The 21,583-nt window shown below is 42.6% G+C and overlaps 1 long non-coding RNA gene across 1 annotated transcript in view; it reads left to right on the top strand.

Annotated features, from left to right (window-relative positions):
* Positions 1-19,566, top strand: part of LOC128347885 (uncharacterized) — a 72,013-nt gene extending 52,447 nt beyond the window's left edge. Inside the window, exon 3 of the long non-coding RNA XR_008317789.1 lies at positions 19,283-19,566. This is a non-coding gene — a long non-coding RNA (uncharacterized LOC128347885). The remainder of the gene's footprint in view (positions 1-19,282) is intronic.
* Positions 19,567-21,583: the final 2,017 nt, after the last annotated feature.

The following is a 21,583-nucleotide window of genomic DNA, read 5'->3' as shown; positions in this document are numbered from 1 at the left end:
AGTCTACCAGATGTTATTGACTGGATATGGTACTTTAATTATCCGGCTCTTTCCAAGGGTCTAGAATAACCAAATAAAAAATAAAGATAGCATCATAGTATTCGTGCTGTCCCAAGTAGTGTGGCCTTCTGTAGCTGATGTGTTGTAATTTTATCAATGCCCAAGGTGTCAAGATACCTTGGGCATTGATAGAGCTGAGAGCCAGCTTTACATTGTAAGGATCATTTTAAGAAATACCACAAGCTCTCACTTTGAAATAGCCTGTTAATTATTTCTTCTTCTTCTTCTTCTTCTTCTTCTTCTTCATTTATATCCCGCTTTTCCTCCGAGGAGCTCAGAGCTGTTATCCTCACAACAACCCTGTGTGGCTGAGAGATACATGACTGGCCCAGAGTCACCCAGTGAGTTTCATGGCTGAATGGGGATTCAAACTCGGGTCTTCCTGGTCCTAGTCCAACACTCTAACTGCTACACTATGCTAGCTTGTCACCATAACAAGAACATTTCCCCCTCCTGATTCTTCATGCCTATTTACTTCTTGCTCTCTAACCTTGAATGTGCTTTAAATGCTCCAGAGTGGGCCTGGGCAAAATTGGCCCTCCAGTTGTGGATGTAGTTCAACGATACCTCGAGGGCCCGGTTTGCCCAGCCCTGTTCTAGAGGAACTTCTTAATTCCTTTTTCAGAATACACTTTTGGGTATCAAGCGTTTGTGATATCCTTCCTTCTGGTATGAGTCTCAATATGAGTTATGAAGCACCTGCTTGGAAGGATAATAATGACTGTTACTACTGACTTCTGGGAGTTACTGAATTACTTCTGTGAGTTACTGAATTTGCATGAAAAGCAGCCGAGGGTGTAATGTGAGACAGGTAGCAACACATCTTGTCTGACCTGCAGGCGTTGCCCTGCTCTTCCAAATTCCATGGTGGCAAAAATATAATAATATATTAAACAGACAATTTTCTGATACTCCCAAATCTGCCATCTGAGCCAGGGCCACCTAATCCCACTTTAATGAGAAGGCTGCCCCTCTCTGACAACGATCAATGATGAAACCTGTGGAGCTCATCGCTGTGGTTCTGCAGTAGCTTGCCGAGTCCTGCCGTTTGCAAAATTGCACTAAATCAATTAGGACAAAATTTCAGCAACAGAATCAGTTACCTGGACACTTCAGCCTTTATCTAGAAACAAAACACCTTCTTTCTCCAGTCTAGTGGTAAGATAATACCACCAGATAAGATAATAGACATTGCTTTTTTCCTTCTTTCACACTTTTTCATTGCTTTCCTCCTCTAATCAAACCTGGGTGAAGCCAAGTAAACAAATTCCTTAGGAAAATGAACTGCTAGAATCGCATCAGGTTCCCTGGAATGCAGTGTTTAAAAAAGATTTGTTACAGGTAATGCAAATAGTACTTATTGCACAGCAGCAGTCATGACAGCGAGGGAGCACCTGTTCCTTTCTAAGGGTGCCATATACTTATTCTAGCAGGGTTTCTGTGCCTTTTTAGGGGAAAGTAATTTTGATGGTTAGTAATATAGTATATGGTCTAGTGTTCCTATGTCTGTCATATAGTTTTCAAAGACATGGTGGCCATGAATTTGGATATCTTATTCCTCTGTGATGCTGTAAGAGCTGATGTTGTTCAATAAAAGTTGTGTTTCAGTTGTGCCTCTGTTCCCATAGTAGTTGGCATATGGAGAACCTTCCTCCTCCTTGTCAAGTCTCCTCAGATATCTTCATGGTAGAGCACGTACACTGGAAAAGAAGGTAGTGGTTCTCCACCACCACAGCTCACCACGACTGTATCTTGTGCATTGCCTTGCCCTGAATAACAGCAAGGGTGAAGAGGGTGCTTCCAGTAGCTCACACTGGCTGATGTCCTGCGCAAGAGTACATCAGCTCAGTAACACTGCATATGCAATGCAGAAATTGTGCAAGTGATGTTACACAGGAAAAACCTAATTGGAAACCATGGGCTTACTTTTGTGTAATGTCATTTGCACAATTCTTTTGTTTGCACAATTTGTGCAACTTGCGCACACACGATGTTATTGATCTGATGTACCCTTGCACATTATGTCAGCCATTGTCTTTGCCCCCTAGTAACTGCTAGTGTGATAATAACCCCAACAATTGGCCTGCATGAAGTAGTGGGTGTGGGAGGACATAGATAACAAGGTGTCCTGAGCGAACAAACAGCAGACACTAGTGGCAGCGTCACAAAATGGGATGGAAGGGCTCACAAAATGTCAAGGAACAAGTGATGCATTTGAGTGAGGGGCATATTGGTGCATGTGCTTGCTAGTCCCTCTGTTTGACTATCCTCAGCTTTTTGGACCTCTGGGGAAGTTTGCCTCCATTCTCCCCCTCTCTGCACCTCTGGTCTCCTGACTGCTAGGACATCGGAAACCTCTGATGGGGGAGGCACTACCGTTTGTTTCTGGAAACATCCTTGTCCTTTGCATGTATGCACAGGATAGAGTGACATTATCATGGTATTCTCATTGTTGCTGCATGTTGATTGGTTTCTTCCCTGGATGGCTAATATGAGGACATTGGCAATGAGCACCACTGCAATTTGTGAGAGGTGGAAGAAGTTCTAGGAATACTGTGGGAGTGTCTGTCAGGGTTGATGCATTAGTTGTTTACTTTGCTGCTGTGAGTTTACAGACTGTGACAATAGTCCTATTCAAATGTTCCTTCTCCATGAATATGAATATGTATACACTGAATATGTAGCAGGGGTGGGGATTAGGAGCATGTCTGCTGGACAAGCCCTCCAACACATACATGCCTTCTAGTGTGAAAGGGGCTGTACACACATAGGGCTCCTTCATGCAGTCTAGAACCTTGATTGGCCAGAGCATTATGCATATAGTGTACCATCTGTAGTGGATTACTCAGCAGTTTGCTCACCCCTTGCCTTTCATGGTTGGTGAAGGCAGCTACGGAGGGACTGGGTCCATTTGTGACAGGGATGGTGAATGCCTCTCGGAAGCAGTCATTAGGTCCCTCCTTAAAAAGCCCTCATTGAACCCAGATGATTTAAGTAACTTTCATCCAGTATCTAACCTGGGCTAGAGTCAGGTGCTGTTTTTGACCTTTAAAGCTCTACATGGCTTGGGGCCAGGGTAGAGGAGAGCTGGTCTTGTGGTACCAAGTATGACTTGTGCCCATAGCTAAGCAGGGTCTGCCCTGGTTGCATATGAATGGGAGACTTGATGTGTGAGCACTGTAAGATATTCCCCTCAGGGGATGGAGCCATTCTGGGAAGAGCATCTAGGTTCCAAGTTCCTTTCCTGGCATCTCCAAGATAGTGCTGAGAGAGATTCCTGTCTGCAACCTTGGAGAAGCCGCTGCCAGTCTGTGAAGACAATACTGAGCTAGATGGACCAATGGTCTGACTTAGTATATGGCAGCTCCCTATGTTTCTATGTACCTGTTGGACTACGTTCACCCATATGAACCTGCCAGGGCTCTCCACAATAAATAAAATAAAAATAAAATAAAATACTAACAGAGATCTGGTTGGTGGGGACTAGAGACAGGGCCTTTTTTGTTGTGGCCCCTCAGCTTTGGAACACCCTCCCCAAAGAGCTTTGCTTTGCTCCCTCCCTCAGTGTTTTTAAAAAACAATTAAAAACAAATTTTTTAAAAGAGCCTTTTTAATGTTTTATCTGCTGCTTATATCTGGTAAGTTCTTTAGTTTTTATAGTTCTACGTTTTTAGCTTTTTATTAAGAACTTTTAATTTGAAACTTTTAAAAAATATGTAATTTTAAATGTGGTTTTAGCCTGGTCTTTTAATGTGTTTAACTTTATAAATCTTTTATTTTACATTGTATCTATTTTATTATTGTTATTAGCCATCCCATGCATGGGGTAGCTCATAACAATATGAGGGGAGGGGTAAGGTATACATATTTCAAACAAACAAACAAACAGTGATGGAACCATAAGACTGCCCTGCCTGTGCATGCTTTCCTGTGAGTAATCCCCAACAGAACTCATTGCACTTACTTTTGAGTAAACATGTACCAGACCAGAGTAGGTATAAATACCACAAAAACTATCATATTTAGGTCAGACTTTGGAGTAACACATTTGGCCCACCAAGTTCAAAATTGTCAACTATTCTTCCTGCATCCCCTTAACCTCAATCTTTCTATTCTTTCTCTGATTCTTCCAGCAATATACTCAAGGATAAAAATATCCACATCCTCCACAATCAATGCCATGTTTTCTCTCGGTTCTCTGATGATTGTTACTGTGCTCTTGATGGGTCATCAAAATTTAATTTCCTGGCTAATTGAAAATTGTGCAGCAGTGTCAAATTAATGGAAAAGCATTCAAACAGAGAGCTTTTGGCTTAATTAGATAATTAACACAATCAACACAGCATCCATTGTTATTCATATTAATATTTAATTTAACTGTAGGTGGTTTATTTTATAATGCACAGTCGGCTGGTTGTAGTATAGTATAACGTGCCCCAGTTCACAGAAACACAGTGTCAGAATTGACCAGAAGTCTTCCTCCACATCGAATACATGAAAAAATGATACATTAGCTTCTGTTTTGCTTTTAATTTCACCAAGCAAACAATACAGAACCAGTCTGGACAAAATAGAAAGCTATTTTGTTTCTGATGCTCTTTAGGGGGTCTGGGTGGTCAACACCAGATGCAAAATGGAGCTTATGGGGCCAGAGCCAATGAGCCACACACTGGGACGACCTGAAAAGACAAGCACAAATCTGTCTCCAGACTTGTGGATATAGATATGCTGATCAGGAGAAATATCAAAATAATTGAGTGGGGGAGCCTTTATTGTTAAACAAGTGGGAGTTGGAAGTTGTGCCGAGTTACTGAAGATCATCCAGTAAACCATTATCTTTCTGCCTTCCCTTGAGTTAACACAAAAAGTAGGGGATCACAAGCTGATTGATTTGTAGAGGAAGGTTCTCCTTTTCTCTAGTAGCAAGCGAAGAAGAAGAACACCACAAGGGAAGAGTGGGAGCACGTGTCTTGCCTACCCACTGAGAAACACTATTTCACCGGTATAATCTCACAGGAGGAGAGGGGTTTATCTGACAAGCCCACCTCTATGATTAAGTGGCAATGAAATGGCATGCAGAATGAGAACGGGAAGACATGCACACTCCTCCTCTATGCATTCAAGGGGGGTGAGCCAGCGTGGTGTAGTGAGAGTGCTGGACTAGGACTGGGGAGATCCGAGTTCAAATCCCCATTCAGCCATGAAACTAGCTGGGTGACTCTGGGCCAGTCACTTCGCTCTCAGCCTAACCTACTTCACAGGGTTGTTGTGAGGAGAAACTCAAGTATGTAGTACACCGCTCTGGGCACCTTGGAGGAAGAGCAGGATATAAATGTTAAAAAAATCATCATCATAATTCAAACTGGCCCTTAAAAAAATTCTGCCCATATACAAAGCTGATGGGCAAATTTTTTAAAAATGTATCATAAACATACATGTACGATGCTAAAAGTCTACCTTGTGGTAGGGAACTGTGACAGGAAATCACTGTTGCTGTCCTGGTCAACAAAAAGTACTGCCACTAGACAAACCTGACAGGTATATATTTCTAATATATCTCCTTGCACTGTATATATATCTGGATGGAATCCCTGTCACATGAGAATACTGGATTTAAGCAAACAGCATTGTGACATAGTGACCTAGCCCAATGATTTTGTCTGAGAGTCTTGCATCTAAGAGAAGACTGCCTTAAGGGAAAATAATTTCTTCCTCTTCTCAAATATGGTGACTAGGAAGACCTTTTTGTTTATGAGTGCTTTCCTGTCCTGATAGATGTGTCCTCCTTTAATGATTCAGAGTGAGGTGAGGGAACCCATTTTTTGAGTTTTTGTAAGCCATATTTGAGCAACGAGATTTAAAAAACCATACAGCACCATAAAAATTCTGAACTGACTGCCGGGTGCTCCCGACAGTTATGGAGCAGCTATTACAGTAGTGGTGGGGAATAGAAGAATTGGCACTTGCAGAATTGTAGCTTGCCGTTACAGTGGAAGGGAAATCAGTAATTTGTTTGTTTGTTTGTTTGATTGATTTCTAGACCACCCTTATAAAATAGCTCAGGGCGGTTCACAAATATCACAAAATAGTTAAAATCAATCAATGATCAGGAACAAAGATTTTAAAATACAATAAAGCAGCTAAAAAAACAAAACAATTCAAAACCTTATAAAAATCCGATAAATTAAGAACCTGATACATTAAGAATTTAGTAACTGTTTCCACTTCCAACTGCTTTGTCAGCTCTCAGGCCTCGAGGAGCAGCTCCAACGACCCACAGAGTCTGGCCTTGCTTCTCTGCAATGCCAGGTCAGTTCAGAATAAGACCGAAATGGTCCACGATTTCACTGTGGATGAGGGAGCTGACCTGGCATGTATAACAGAGACCTGGCTGGGGGAGGCGAGTAGTCCTGTGTGGGCTCAGCTTCTCCCTCCAGGTTACTCTGTCATGGAGTAGGCTAGGGGAAGTGGGCAGGGGGTGGTGGTGGAGTGGCTGTGGTCCATAAGAATACCAATTCCCTTACCAGGGCCCCTGTGAGACAGATGACTTATACTGAGTGCATATTTTTGAGGATGGGAACTAGGGATAGATTGGAATTCTGTTGGTGTACTGTCCACCTCACTGCCCAACTGACTCCCTAACTGAGCTGATGGAGCTGATTGTTGAGTTTGTGTTGGAGTCTCCTAGACTTTTGGTACTGAGGGACTTCAACATTCACTTTGGGGCTGGGCTGTCTGGTGTGGCTCAGCAGTTTCCCTATTGTCATGGATGGAACACTACCTGGTTAAGGGTTTCACAGCCGCAATCCACTCCAGCATGGGTGGTGGACCTATTAGGTAGGTCTGTCCAAAAAGGCTGCTGGACCCAGTAGGATTTCAAAAGGCCTTGGAGGATTTTGATGTTGATGCAGCTGGTAATTCTGTCGATACTCTGGTGTGAACCTGGAACAGGGAACTCATCAGGGCAGTAGACATGATTGCTCCTAAGCATCCCTTCCAACTTGCTTCAAAAATGGCCCCTTGGTATACTGAGAATTTGCAAGGGCTGAAGCCATTGGGTAGGCAACTAGAATGCAAGTGGAGGTGAACTCAGTTCGAATCTGAAAGGATGCAGCATGTGAACCATTTGAAGACTTATGCAATAGCAGTGCTTGCAGCGAAAAAGAGAATTTGGTCTGCGTGCATTGCGACTGCAGGTTCGTGCTCAGCAGAGCTATCCCAGGTTGTTAGGCGTTTATCTCTGCTCCTTCTACTTCAAATCAATCCCCGGGGTCATTCTGCTGTGATGCTTTTAATGGGTTCTTTGCGAACAAGATGTCCTGAATTCAGGCTGACTTGGACTCCACTATTTCTGCAGTATGCTGGCCTTGGGTTGAAACAAACAAACAAACAAACAAACAAACAAACAAACAAACAAACAAACAAACAAACAAACACTATTTCTGCAAGGTCTATGGAGGAGGTGTCCAGCAATTCTTCTTGCAGTATTAGGTTGGATCAGTTTCAATCTGTGACTCGTGAGGATGTGGACAAGCTGCTTTGGGCAGTGCAGCCTACCACCTGTTCTCTGGATCCTTGCCCGATTTGGCTGCTTCTATCTAGCAGGGAGATTGTTGGAGGTGGCCTAGTTAATATCATAAATGCATTGCTGAGGGAGGGAGGGTGCCTCCTTGTTTGAAGAAGGCAGTGGTTATACCACGCCTTAAGAAGCCTTTCCTGGATCTCTTAGTGATGGATAGTTACAGGCCAATCTCCAATATCCCTTGGTTGGGCAAGGTGATTGAGAGGGTGGTGGCCAACCAGCTCCAGGCAGTTTTGGAGGAAACTGATTATCTAGACCCATTTCAAACTGGTTTTAGAGCCTGTAGTATGGGGTTGAGACAGCCTTGGTAGCCTGATGGATGATCTTTACAGAGGAACCGACAGAGGGAGTATGACTCTGCTGGTTCTTATGGATTTCTCGGCGCCATTCAATACCATCGACCATGGCATCCTTCTTGATTGCCTGGGGGAGATGGGGATAAGGGGCACTGCTTTGCAGTGGTTCTGCTCCTATCTCTCAGGTAGATTCCAGATGGTGGAGCTTGATGACAGTTGCTCCTCAAAGCAGGAGCTGTTATATGGATTCCCTCAGGGTTCCATTCTGTCACCAATGCTTTTGAAATATCTACATGAAACTGCTGGGTGAGGTCATCAGGAGGTTTGGTGCTGGGTGATATCAGTATGCTGATGACACCCAAATCGACTTCTCCATCTTCAGGAAATGGTACTCATTGTCTAAATGCCTGCCTACAGGCAGTAATGGGTTGGATGAGGGATAACAAATTGAAGCTGAATCCAAGCAAGATGGAGATGCTCATTGTGGGGGCTCAGAATCTGAGGGGTGAGTTAGATCTTCCTGTGCTTGATGAGGTTACACTCCCCCAGAAGGCGCAGGTGCACAGCTTGGGAGTACTCCTGGACGCAGGCCTCACCCTGGTATATCAGGTGGAGGTCATGGCCAGGAGTGTTTTCTATCAGTTCTGGCTGATTTGACAGCTGCACCCATTCCTTGAAGAGAATGACCTCAAAACAGTGCTGCATCAGCTGGTAACCTCCAGGCTTGACTATTGCAATGTGCTGTAAATGGGGTTGCCTTCTAACTTCAATTAGTTCAAAATGCGGCAGTCAGATTAGTCTCTGGTGTAACCCAGAGAGACCATATTATGCTTGTTTTTAAACAGTTACACTGGCTGCTGCTATGTTTTCGGGCAAAATACAAAGTGATGGTTGTTCCCTTTAAAGCCCTGAATGGCTTAGGTCCAAGTTATCTTAGAGAGCATCTTCTTCTGCATGATCCCCACTGCACGTTAAGGTCATCTGAGGAGGTTCGTCTCCAGTTACCACCGGTACATCTGGTGGCAACTCACAGGCGAGGCTTCTCTGTAGCTGCTCCTGGCCTATGTAATGCACTCCCAGCAGAAATCCGTAATCTCAGCTCATTACTGTCTTTCAGGAGAGCCCTTAAAACCTATCTGTTTGTCCGGGCCTTCCAGGGTTTTTAAAGTGCTGTAAACTGTTTTACCTTGTTTTAAATGTTTGCCCTGGTTTTCCAGAGTTTTTAGCTGTTTGAATGTTTAATTGGTTTTATTCTGTTTTTATAGTTTTGATTTTAATTGTTAATTGTTTGTAATCATTTTTATTCTGTTGTAAACCACCCTGAGTCATTTTGGAAGGGCAGTATATAAATCAAATAAATAAATTTTAAAAAATAAAAATAAAATGTATGGTGTTATTTGTGGAAGAAATAATATTAGATAACGCAACTGAATAAAATGCATCCCAAGGTATGAAATCTTTTTTTGTTTTAAGTAAAATCTCTGCAGTCTCCTGACTTCGGGGGTCCTGAATTCAGACAGTCACTTTTCTGCTTGAATATGTAATGCCTGCATTTTGAGGCCCGCTCACATGTTATGTTCAACACTTGTACAAGGAATATGCAGGTGGACCTTGATATTCATGGGGGTTCTGTTCCCAGCTGCAGCCATGGATATGGAAACTTTGAATATTGAGGCATTGGGGCTCTGGGATTGCGGGGACTAGGTTCCCAGTCAGCCAAAAATCAGTGAATTTTCGGGTGACAACACAGGGGTGGGGGCGAGCTGCTTTGCTGCTCCTCCTGAGTTGTGCTGTGTCCCAGAATGCCCCCAAATTGGCCGGAAATTGCTGATTATTTCTCTTTTTTTACTCAAATGGAGCCATTTTGTGGCTCCGATGAAAATAATGGTGGGCAGAAATAGCAGCTGTGGTCATTTCGAGCCACCCTGACCCACGGTTACATGAGGTCAACGTATTTTTCTCTCTCCCCCGCATATGCCAAGGTCAGGTGTCTTTTACCTGACTGCAGATACACAAGTCCACTGATACTGAATCCACTGTTAATGAAGTTCTCCTGTTCAGTGTACCCAGGTACAGATCTGTACACATATACGATCATTCACATATTATGCTGAATGCAGGTACAGATCAACTTTGTATCTGTACCGTACATTTGAAGGACCTGTATCCAGGTTCACTTTAAAAATGAACACAGGTACAGTCATTCACACAAACACATATACACATGAGTCCAATTCATACATTATGCTGTGCAAGTGTACAGATGTCTGTACACTCATACATGTATTTGTATGAATGACTATACTTGTGTTTAAAGTCAATCTGGACACAGGTCCTTCAAATGCATGGTAGAAATAGGAAGCATACTTCAGTACCTGTGTTCAACATAACATGTGAATAATTGTACCTAGGTACACTGTACACTTATACAAGTATTGAACATGATGTGTGACTTGGCCTATTGTGAGACTGGGTGAATGGGGATAAAATAAGTCATTATCTTATTACTGTGTAACTAAAATTAACATTTTCAACTGCTCAGCCAGGTACTCAAAGAAATTACTGAAAATCTTTCCATCACAAAGCTAATTAATGTGAACTTTGCCACAACCTCTCTTTAGAAGGAATCTTATGCTTCAAATTTGGTTCTGTCAGAGAAACAACAACAATTCCTGGAAGTTAGCTTTTAAATTAAAGTGTAAAAAGCTTGGGACTTAAACTCTTAGTCAAATCTGTCACAAGACTGATTAACATATTTTTAGGGGAAGAAACCACTTTTTTCAGGTAAGTCAGTCAACGGATGATAATTAATGCATTTAAATGTGTGCCTTTCCTTGAGGGCAGATATGATGTGAGCAATTAGGAGGGTTTGCTTATTTTTGCAATGGAAGCTGCATCTCATTAAATACTCTTCAAGAGACACATTATTCTTTCATAAAGAAAGTAGTTATCTTGTTTATGGATTCTTGAATCTAAAAAGCTGAAAAGCATTAAGTATTTATGCAGGCACTTGAAAGCAAACTACTGGAAAGTTGGGTTCATTTTTTTGTCTCTCATCTTAGTTTTTAAGCAAATATTATGTGTGTACAAACACAGCCATATAAATTGCTGTGATAAAAGCATGCTAATGCTTCATTTACAAAATCATGAACTGATTGCCAAATTTGCACAGAGATTTTGCTTAAACTTGGTGTATATAATGCAGCTGAGCCTGACACATGGAGGCCTCTTGAATTTGCTTGCTGTGGCAATTGTCCTGCACTGATTTTGCCATGCCAATTGGATCATTTTTTCCTGTACCATTGCAGAACTTGTTTTTTAAAAGGCTATGGTAGTATGGTGGCGGGGGGGGGGGGGAGCCACTCCACATGGTGAGTTGTTACACATCTTGCTCAAATCATGACTTTTGCCATAGGGAGTGGCTAAAAGTAGCTTCTAGGTAGCAGCTGTATCCCATTAAACAGTACTCAATCATCATTCTGAAAGAAGATGAGCCCCTGAAATATTCTCATATCACTTCAAGATTCATCTTAAGTTAATTCACACATTTCCCCCACATTCCTACTAAGTCTGCATTCAATCTAAGGACCTCATTTGTGAATCCATACCTTGAAAATAAGATTTAAAAATTGCAATTACATAAGAATAAGGCTGCCCCAAGCGTCCTAGGTGCATAAGGTGGCACAGGAAAGTAATGCTTCCCTTTGTATATCTCTTGCCACACCAAAGGATTTTCCTAGCCAGTGGTGTGTGTGCCCTCTGTTCCTGGCAGCATGCCCCACCACTGCTACTCTCCCTCCCCTCTAAGCCAGCAGGGTGCTAGTGCTACCTCTGTACCTTCTCTTCTTCCTTCTTCTCCGTTGTTGGTTTTTAAAGGGAAGACTGAAACTAAAGAGGAACTGAGGACAGGTGAGTATGGCCTAGAACAGGGATTCTCAACATTGGGTCCCCAGATGTTATTGGACTTCCAACTCCCATAATCCCCAGCCCCAGAATGTTGGGGGCAATATGCTAAATCATTGTAAACCGCTTAGAGAGCTCCGGCTATAGAGCGGTATATAAATGTTAGTGCTATTGCTATTGCTATTGCTATAACATCTGGGGACCCAACGTTGAGAATCCCTGGCCTAGAATATATTGATGCGCTCACTCCCATCTCCCCTCTTCTATGACCAAAGTACTGTGAAGAATGACACTTCCCTTCACTCTAAGTGTCTTTCAAGATGGTGCTGGGGCTTTACAGGATGCTGTTATTCTTATAGCCCTCCCCTCTGCCCTCCACCACAGGGTGGTGCTAACAACTTGCCTTTGATGCACTCACATGGACACCATGGGGCATCTTTGCTGATGCCAGGCACTCCTTCCTCACCATTTTCAGTTAGACCTCAAAGACCAAGGAGAACTGTGGGTACATGGAGGGCAAGTTGTATGCCTGTACAATTGGTGACATTGCAGACAGGCATTAGGCATTAGCTGCAGGTTCCAATTTCCTTGCTTTGTGGAGCTTGAGCCGAAATGTGATAGCCTTAACTGTGGTCTTAAATCGGTAGGGTTTTATTTTATTTTATTTTATTTTATTTATTTATTTATTTATTTACTTACTTACTATCTAATGTACATATTCCTCCAGTGGTGGAAAGTTCTGGGCAGGGTTTTTGTTGTTGTTGCAGGTAATAGGGCTGTCCACTGTTTCAATCTTCAATGTTAAATTATTTAAAGAAAAGATAATTTGAGTAAATGTGTGTATTACAAAAACCTTTGATATTTTGTGCAGATGCTTTTGATATTTTGTGCATATATGATGGGTGCAAAGCAAATATGGATGCAAAAATTCAATAAGCTCTTAATTGAGGAAGCATCTTTATACAGCTGCCAAAATGTTTTCCAGAGCTTAGCAAAACACCAAAAATCAATGCGAGGAGAACATTTGGGAATGTATGATTGTGAATAAGCTTACTAAAATTAGGCAGGCTAGATACTTGGAAGTTCAGGGATGGGGCCATAACTCAGTGGTAGAGCATCTGCTTTGCATACAGAAGGTCCCAGGGATGGGACTCTGTTAACTCAGATTAACCCTGTTAATCTGAATGGCCATATACACATACTTCAAGTATTTGTTTAAATAAGTATTTTGAGCATGTATATAGGAGGCATCTGGATGAACAGCCCCTCCCTCCATACAATAAAGGGACATATCTGGAGGGTGTTAGAACATCCTCAGAGGATGCCCAACAGGCACACTCTTGACACATCCTTTCATAATCATGTGTATCTGGGCCTGTATCATCCAAACCAGCCACTTGCCTGGTTGTCTTTTCCTCATAAATTATTACGTAGTTCCCTCTTCATTTTTGATGCATGCTTTCTCCAGTGTTAGAACACTCACACCTGAAACTTGAGTTCAGTCAAGCTTGTTCAATAGAACTGGCTAATGCCTCTGTTATTAATTGCTCCTATGAACCCTGAGTGAGACTGGGTCTGCTCTCCTAAAGAAACACCCCTCCTCTTCTGTTCACACATTTGGGATTATTAATCTGCACAATCTAAACTGTATATTTGTAATTCATTATAAATACAAACTTTGAATATTTTGTTTGATTACATTTCAAGTGAAATGTAACAAAATTATGTTGCTCTGTCTGTACCAAGCTCAGGATTTCTGTTCCATATAAATGCCCTGCCGTACTGGATTTCTTTGGAAGACAAGACAAAAAGAAACATTGAATGTACTTCCAATGACAATACTCCAGAGTTAAAATTCTTCAAATGAAAGACAACTTATTATTAGTAGGATTTAATGAATCTTGGCATATACATTATCAGCTGGGTACTTGAGTGAGAGATAAGGACAGATATTTGGCATATATACAGTCTTTTAACTTTGAGCAGCATATGAGCAGATCAGCTTTATAATATGAACAGACAGAAACATGTTCAATGGGCACAGAAGAAACTGGCAAGCTGTTCCTCAATGTTATATTTAGAGAGAAGATGCCCCATGAGCTGCAGCATGAGTGCGTAATGTGTAGCTGGAACCAAGGGAATCAATCATAGATAAAGCATCCAAGTGTGGTTGGTGTGGCCTTTTGAGGTTTCTTTCTCTTTTATTCTACCTTGATGTTTATTAATGCAAAGTTTTGTTGCCTTCCTCCCATACATTGTAGCCACTGACCTGGATGAATGGGAAAAGAAAAAATATAGGAAACCAGCCATGTAGCTCTAAAATAGAGATATTTAGAAATGTGTTCAAAATACTTTTTACTATTACAATTTCACCTGGAAACTACTTTTCCTTAAAGAAATGGGGGGAAATGTCTCCAGAAGCCAGCTGGCCAACATGACTGTTGACAACAAAGTTAAAACTGACATGAATTGCTGCATCAAATAATGTTATTAAACCAATTGTTTACTGGGATCATTAGCCAGAGTTGTTGTATGAAAATATAGTACAATTACACTCCAGAGGCGAGTGAAGAAAGGCAACAACCCTGGCTGTGACTCTTCACTTGGCCACGTCTGTCACTCACCAAATCCAAATACTCTTGTGTTTAGTCCCTCATATTAGAAGAGATTCATCATTTTCCTTTAGAGCCCCTTATAAAGTTTACTTTGCTCACCTGCTGTGGAGAAAACCAGGTCTGAAATATTGTTTTCATAAGAGAGGCTGTACTCTGCCATGTTTACCTTGACACAAGGAAAAAAATGAGTAACCAACTGAAGATTTTCACACCTGAGAAGGCCCCACTACTGCTTCCAGTGGCCTTATAACTGTTTCCTGGCCCTGTGAAGAACCTGAGCTCCCTGGGGCCATGTGTCTGCTGCCTGCTCTCCTTCCCGGGAAAGGGATGTGGCATAGCCCCAGGCTGGGGTGCAGGAAGCACCCTGCTCCTCCTGCTCACCCTTAGCTGAGAAGTGCTCACAGGTAGGGCTTGAAATTCGGCTTGGGGAAGGGGCTGCCTCTGGCTTGAGTAGCCTCTTTCCTCCATCTTGCCTCAGCCTATCTCAGAAGGGCCGCTGCAGTGCCTGGGGACAAAGAGGGAGAGGCTGGGCACTGCTTTTCCGAGCTTGCAGCTGAGGGGCCACTCCACTGCTGTGGGCTCGCTTGCACGCAGGCTTGCCTGCATGCTTGGCTCCTCCATTCTTCATTACTGGCTCCCCACCCCTTGCCTGTTCTGCCATCCCAGCAAGGGACTGGCCAGTCCCAGTTGCTACATGCAAAAAGGTAGTACGTGGTCTCACTTGGAGTAGGGGTGTGTGTGCTTGGAACCGGCTGGCACGGTTCGGTTAGAGTCTGTACTGGACTTGAACCTGGTCGGCTCAGTTCAGTTCTGTACCCCCTCGAACCCCCCCCCCCGGGTTTGGTTCAGTCCAAGGAGGGTTCACAAACTTTTTAATTTTGTTTAACCTTTTAGCCCCTTTGGGGGGCTTTAGCACCTTTGGGGGAGCCCTAGGTCATGGGGGGGTCCACAAAGGTTTTCCCTCCCCCCGCTGACCTCCCTAATCATCACTGCGGTCCATTCGGCCTGTTAAAATTTATTATTAGGCCCGTTAAAATTTATTAGGCCCATAATTTTTTTTTAATGGCTGCCAGAACAAAAATGGCCACTGTTCATGTGCAAATGGCCTCTGCAAGACCCCGTGACAGGCCTCGCAGAGGCCATTTGCATATGTGTGGCATCAAACCCCCAAACCAAAACCACGAACTGCGAACCCCCGAACTGGTTCTGCACATCCTTACTTTTATTTATTTATTTATTGTTAAATTTATACTCCGCCTTTCATTAAGAAAATCTCAAGGCGGCTCACAATAAAATTTAAAAACACGATTATAAAAAAGACACATTAAAATATTGAGCTTAAAAGAATAAAAACAAATCTGATTAATAATAATAATAATAATAATAATAATAATAATAAATTAAAACACAAGCATAAAAACAGTAAAAACACAAGAAGCAGCAGTGGAGACAATCACATAAAAACCTGGGTAAAAAGCCACAATTTGACATGCTTTCTAAAAACTGTGATGGAGAGTGAAGAGCGGATACCCACTGGGAGAGCATTCCAGAGTCTGGGGGCAGCAACAGAGAAGGCCCTGTCCCATGTGCATGACAACCGAGCCTCCCTCATTGTCGGCACCTGGAGCAGAGCCCCCTCAGATGACCTTGTCAAGCAGGCAGCAACCCTTGGGAGCAGGCAGTCCCTCAGATACCCTGGCCCAAACCGTTAAGGGCTTTATAGGTCAAAACCAGCACCTTGAATTGGACCCGGAAACAAACTGGCAGCCAGTGCAACTCTTTCAGAATGGGTGTGATGTGCTCCCATTGTGCCACTTGGCGGCGGCGGCGGCTTAGCAGCAGACACCCAAAGCATAGTCACCCAAAGCATAGTCACTGCTGGCAATGCAAGTTTGTTTTTTGTAATAATGTTTCATTAATGTTTAAATGCGTCATAGACAGCTCTGGCTGCCAGAGAAAAGAGTGCATTGGGGAGAACGGACAAACTAAGCAAATTTAACATTTGGAAAGCGTTTGCTGAACTCTTCTCTGACTTAAAATCGAACAGTGATACCTGTGACTGGTCCAGGTGTCGATGGTAGTGGCATTTTTTGTTCAGCTGTGTCAGATGCAGGGTGTGTGGCCTGGGGCGCATGTGCGCTCTGTGCACATGATGGAAAAAGTAGGGTCCTCCTGGCTGCACTTTGTCCTCCAGCTGCCTGTGAGCTCGCTACACCACTGAGCATGCTCGTGCTTGAGCAACAGTTGCACAACCTGTGGCAACCATCATTTGTTTTTGTTATGGCCTGGTATCAACCAGTTTAGTGCTTAAATAAGCTTTACCCATGGCCATCAAGTGGAAATTTTTATTCTTTGGCTGTCTTCAATAAACAGCCCACCAGACCTCTGTCTTGTACCCAGCTTAGGTAGTATGGTGTAGCACATAAGTGTGAGATGGGGAATTCAATACAGATAAGAGACCACATGAGATCTGAATCAAAGATACAATACAGATAGAGACCACACAAGATCTCAATTAAAGATATGAACTTGGGGGGGGGGGAGATAAATCCTATTTTAACAATAGGTTTTTGAAATGTTTCTGAACAAAGAATAAAAACCATTAGAGCAAAATAAAATAAAAATAAAAATGGAATAAGCACATCCAGATATCCTATTCTGAACTGAACCCTAACAGTCAATCTCACCTGTAGCTTCCTTAGTCAGCAATTCTGTCTCCAGCAGCTCTGTTCCTTTGTCAATGTTGTCTCTCCATGCATAACCTTGTCTTGACTTCTCTCTTCCTCCTGCTGCTGCTGCTGCTATGATGATCCTTTTGTGCTGACCTCAGCCGCATTTTTATCCCAACTATTACCACCTTCTCTTGCAGGACGGTGCACTTTATTTTACCTTTAACTTTTTGGGCTGATCCTCAGTAACTCCTCAGATTAAACTTTGGACATTTGCCCTTCATTTGAAGTTTTGGTTTAGGCCAACAACAGCTCCCAACTGAATTTCTGACCTCTCCCTTTCAATAAGTCAAACATTTGACCTGGGCATGTTTTAAAGGAGTTAGTGGTGGTGGGGAGTTGTTTAATAAGGAGTTGGTCCCACGAGTGGGTGAGTGCGGGTTAGTTAAAGTAGGGTATTCATTGGTGTTCAACTGGAGGCATCTTTGTTAGGTGAAGGATGACTCCATGGAACAGCTCCTCAGGGTTTTGAGGCCTGGGCTTGTTGGGAATGGACCATTTTTAGGTGGCCACTTGGATCACCCACTCAGAGCTTTTTGGGGTTCAAATGGGGCATGAACTGGGTGGTTGCCTCCTTGGCACAGTAAACTGTGTGGCTGGAAGAAGCTAGGCAGTGGTTGCTGCTGTCATCTTTAAGGCCTGGTTGATTCACCCAACAGTTATGTGGGCAGACAGTTTTCATTAGGAGGCTGAATGCCCCTGTGAGGGGTTGGAGTTGCCCACATTCTAGTTAATTGTTGCTAAGCTTGTTACATATCCTTTATAGATAGTTAATAAAGTGTGGCTCTATTTCATCCCAGACACAGGTTTCCTTTCTCCATTTGTGGAGTCTGAGGGCAATCCAGTCCTCCAGTTAAAAGGCTTTTATGACATTAGTGTTTCCTTCCAACATGGTGATGAAATGATGTTTTTGTTTATTGTTCTGTTTCAATGATGGTGTGGAAAAGCTGGGGCCAAGCAGGGGTGTTACCAATATCCCAGGCTTGCATCTTCAGATATTTCTCTAGTTAATATTAATATAACACAGATCCCAATGGCAGAAAGGCTTTGCCCCTGTGACGCTAGGGAGGTAGGAACCACAGAACATGTACTTCTCCTTTGCCCCTTTTACAGAGACATTGAGGCTAAGCTTATTTCTCTGCTGCTTCTCAAGTACCCTGGCCACCAAAACCATTTCTATACCTAGTTGCTACTTTCAGATGAAATCCTGGCCTTCACATTTAATACTGCCAGGTTCTGCATGGCAGCATGTAAGATCTGTCGGACCATGATGACCAGGCCTTTCCCTCGCATCAGGTCTGCATAGTTTTGAACTGCAATTATACCACTATTTTCTAGTGCTCCTATCTTATATACTCTTAGTCACAATTGTTTCATTATATACATTAGAATTTTAATAATCTCATAGCTCCCTGCAAGGGTAGCAATTTTTTTAAAAGTATCATATAATATAATAGCTTTTAATATTAGAGTAATAATTTTAAAGTAATGCATTTATGGTTCCATATGTAGTGACACTCTGGTTTTATAATATTTTATATAATATTGTATCAGAGCTATAGTAGTAGTTTTATTGTCTTATTTACAATGTTAGAGTAGCTTTTTTTTGTAATTATGGCTTACAATAACTATTAAGAGTTTCTAGTGATTTTATAGAATATCTATTGTACCTATCTTGCAGCAATTATAGCTAATGATAATTTTAATGTAACATGACTTCATAGTTTTTCTTATGACCATACCGCATCATACTTGCTTTTAACCATGCTCTGCTGTACTATCTTATGCTGGTCTTGGACCGTAATAAAGATGATTGATTAATATAACATTACAAAGTGTTGGAGCCTAACTAAACTGGGCAAATAAGAGGGATTTTATTGTTTATGATCTCTGTCTCAGAATATTTTTGGCATTCATTAGATGAGGCTAGTGAGTTCAGTAGCCACTGTTGTGCATACTCAGAACTTGATTAGTTAATAGATAACTAATGAGTTTGTTATTAGGAAATCAAATCACTTGGACACCCCCTGCCCCCCGCCCAAATACAAAGAATGTAGTACTAAATCTACCTAAACATTTTGTTTGTCCCTTATGCAGGCATCCGGATGAATGAGCATCAAAGCAAGAGAGCTACTGGACTCGCCACTTTTCAAAATCTTTGACTGAGAAAAGGGTGCTCACTACCCCTTGTGATATAAACCATTCAATATCACCGAAGTCTTTAGGAACAGAAGAGGGAGGGCTTGATGAAAGTCAATGAGGGAAATGATTGATGTCCCTATTATCCATGTCCATAAAGATTGGGTTGCTCTAAGCATTCTGAGTATGCAGACTTCAGATTTGTGGTGCAAAATAGTAGCTCGGCGGTGGGTGTATGAATTAGTAAAGGGTCAGGATGCCTCTGAGCACATGATCAGACCACATATTTCTTTTCAGTAACAGAACTGGACTCACAGTCCTTTCACACAAACATGCACTCTTGGTTCTCTCCCAAGAGAAACAGGAGTCTCTGGTTCTTTCTTCATTGGGGGAAAAGAAAACCCCTTTTCTATTATTACTATTTCAATTAAATAATTGAAAGTCTGAAAATCTTGCCAGTCTACCACTTGCCAGTCTTGCCAATCTACCAGAAATATACACATAGAGGTCATTCGCACCATCAAAAACTATGTTCTGCCTGGGTTTTGGAGCTGTAAGGTAAAAGGTAAAGTGTGCCCTTGAGTCGGTGTTGACTCCTGGTGATCAGAGTTGGCCCTGTGGTTGTCTTTTGTAGAATACAGGAGGGGTTTACTATTGCCTTCTCCTGTGCAATATGAGATGATGCCTTTCAGCACCTTCCTATATCGCTGCTGCCCGATATAGGTTTTTCCTGTAGCCTGGGAAACAAACCAGCAGGGATTCGAACTGGCAACCTATGGCTCGCAGATCAAGTCATTTCTCCGCTGCACTGTTGGGAGTATGTGCTCCCAATTTTCTGTTGTGTGGAAGCAAAATAGGAGGAAAACCTGGGTAGAAGTGACTGTATGGAAGCAAGGTAGGAGGTGTGGCAGAAGAATGGCAGTTCAGTCTCCAAATAGCAGAGCAAAACCAGTTCGGTGAGAAAGCAGCAAAGCAAGATGTCTTGAGACAGTTCTTTAGTATTGAGGAACTACAAGGATTTATTTAAAGAAAAAGTTACAAACAAATGTAAAAATCCCTGCAGCTTAATTTCAATTGTAGCTCATAGCTAAAGAGAGAGACCAAAAACAAATAGCCATCTCTGGAGAGACAAAATGGAGACTAACACTGGAAGAACAAAGAGGAGAGGAGAGCACTTTTATCCATGACACTAAGCCCCGCTGCTGCTGTCAGGATCCTAGCTCCAACACTCCTTCTTATCGGCTCGTGCTGCAGTCTCTTGGTTCCAGCCTCTCTCTCAAGGTTTTGAAATGATCCCTGGGCAACCATTTAGTTAGCACTAGGGATGTGCGAATCGATTTGGGTACAAAATGATTTATACTCAAATGTAACTGTTTCAGGTAATTTGTAGACAAAACAAATCACCCCTGTGCTCAATTGCCCAGATTCGGGTACAAAACAAATCACTCCAGATTCAGACCTGAAAGAGTCAGAGATTTGGATTGCCATTTTGTGACCAAAGTGTGTTGGGTGGTAGTGCCCAATGGGTGGAAGCTACCACCCAAATTTCAAAGAAATTGGGCAAAGGGGTGATATTTAAAGAATTTTTGAAGTAGTTGTGTCTTTAAGCTTTTTCCCATAGGGAATAATGGGGATTTCAACAAATGTATAGCTCCACGTGGGGGGCAGCAGGGTGGCCCAGAGTGGGTTGTGATGGGTGGTAGTGCCCAATGGGTGCAAGGAAGCTACCACCCAGATTAAAAAAAAAATTGGGCAAAGGGGTGGTTTTTAAAAGATTTTTGAAGTTCATGCATCTTTAAGCCTTTTCCCTTAGGGAACAATGGGGATTTCAGCAGCCTTAGTTATAACTCCCTGGGGGAGGGGCACTAGGTTGGCCCAGAGCAGATTATGGTGGGTGATAGTGCCCAATGGGTGCATGGAAGCTACCACTCAGGTTTCAAATAAATTGGGCAAAAGGGTGTTTTTAATTTTTTTTTAAGTTGGCATATCTTTGTGGCAGATTTGGGGCAGAAAAGGGGTTTGGGGGGCAGAAGAATGGGTCAGGTAGTAGTGCCCCAATGGGTGCCTGCTACCACCCAGATTTCAAATAAATTGGCGAATTCTCTCATTTCCTACCAGAGAATCTACTCTCAGAACACCTCAGACATTGAAAACAAAAAAACCCAGTGCCCCATCGGCATGTTGTTTTGCGGGTGGTTGGCACCCTATGTGCACTACACGAGGGGTGTGCACGGAACCGGCTGGCCTGGTTCGGTTCGG

This window comes from Hemicordylus capensis, chromosome 1 (genome assembly GCF_027244095.1).
Source record: "Hemicordylus capensis ecotype Gifberg chromosome 1, rHemCap1.1.pri, whole genome shotgun sequence".
NCBI lineage: Eukaryota > Metazoa > Chordata > Lepidosauria > Squamata > Cordylidae > Hemicordylus > Hemicordylus capensis.
Note: the sequence above shows the minus strand (reverse complement) of the source record. Positions and strands in the feature narration are given on the sequence as shown.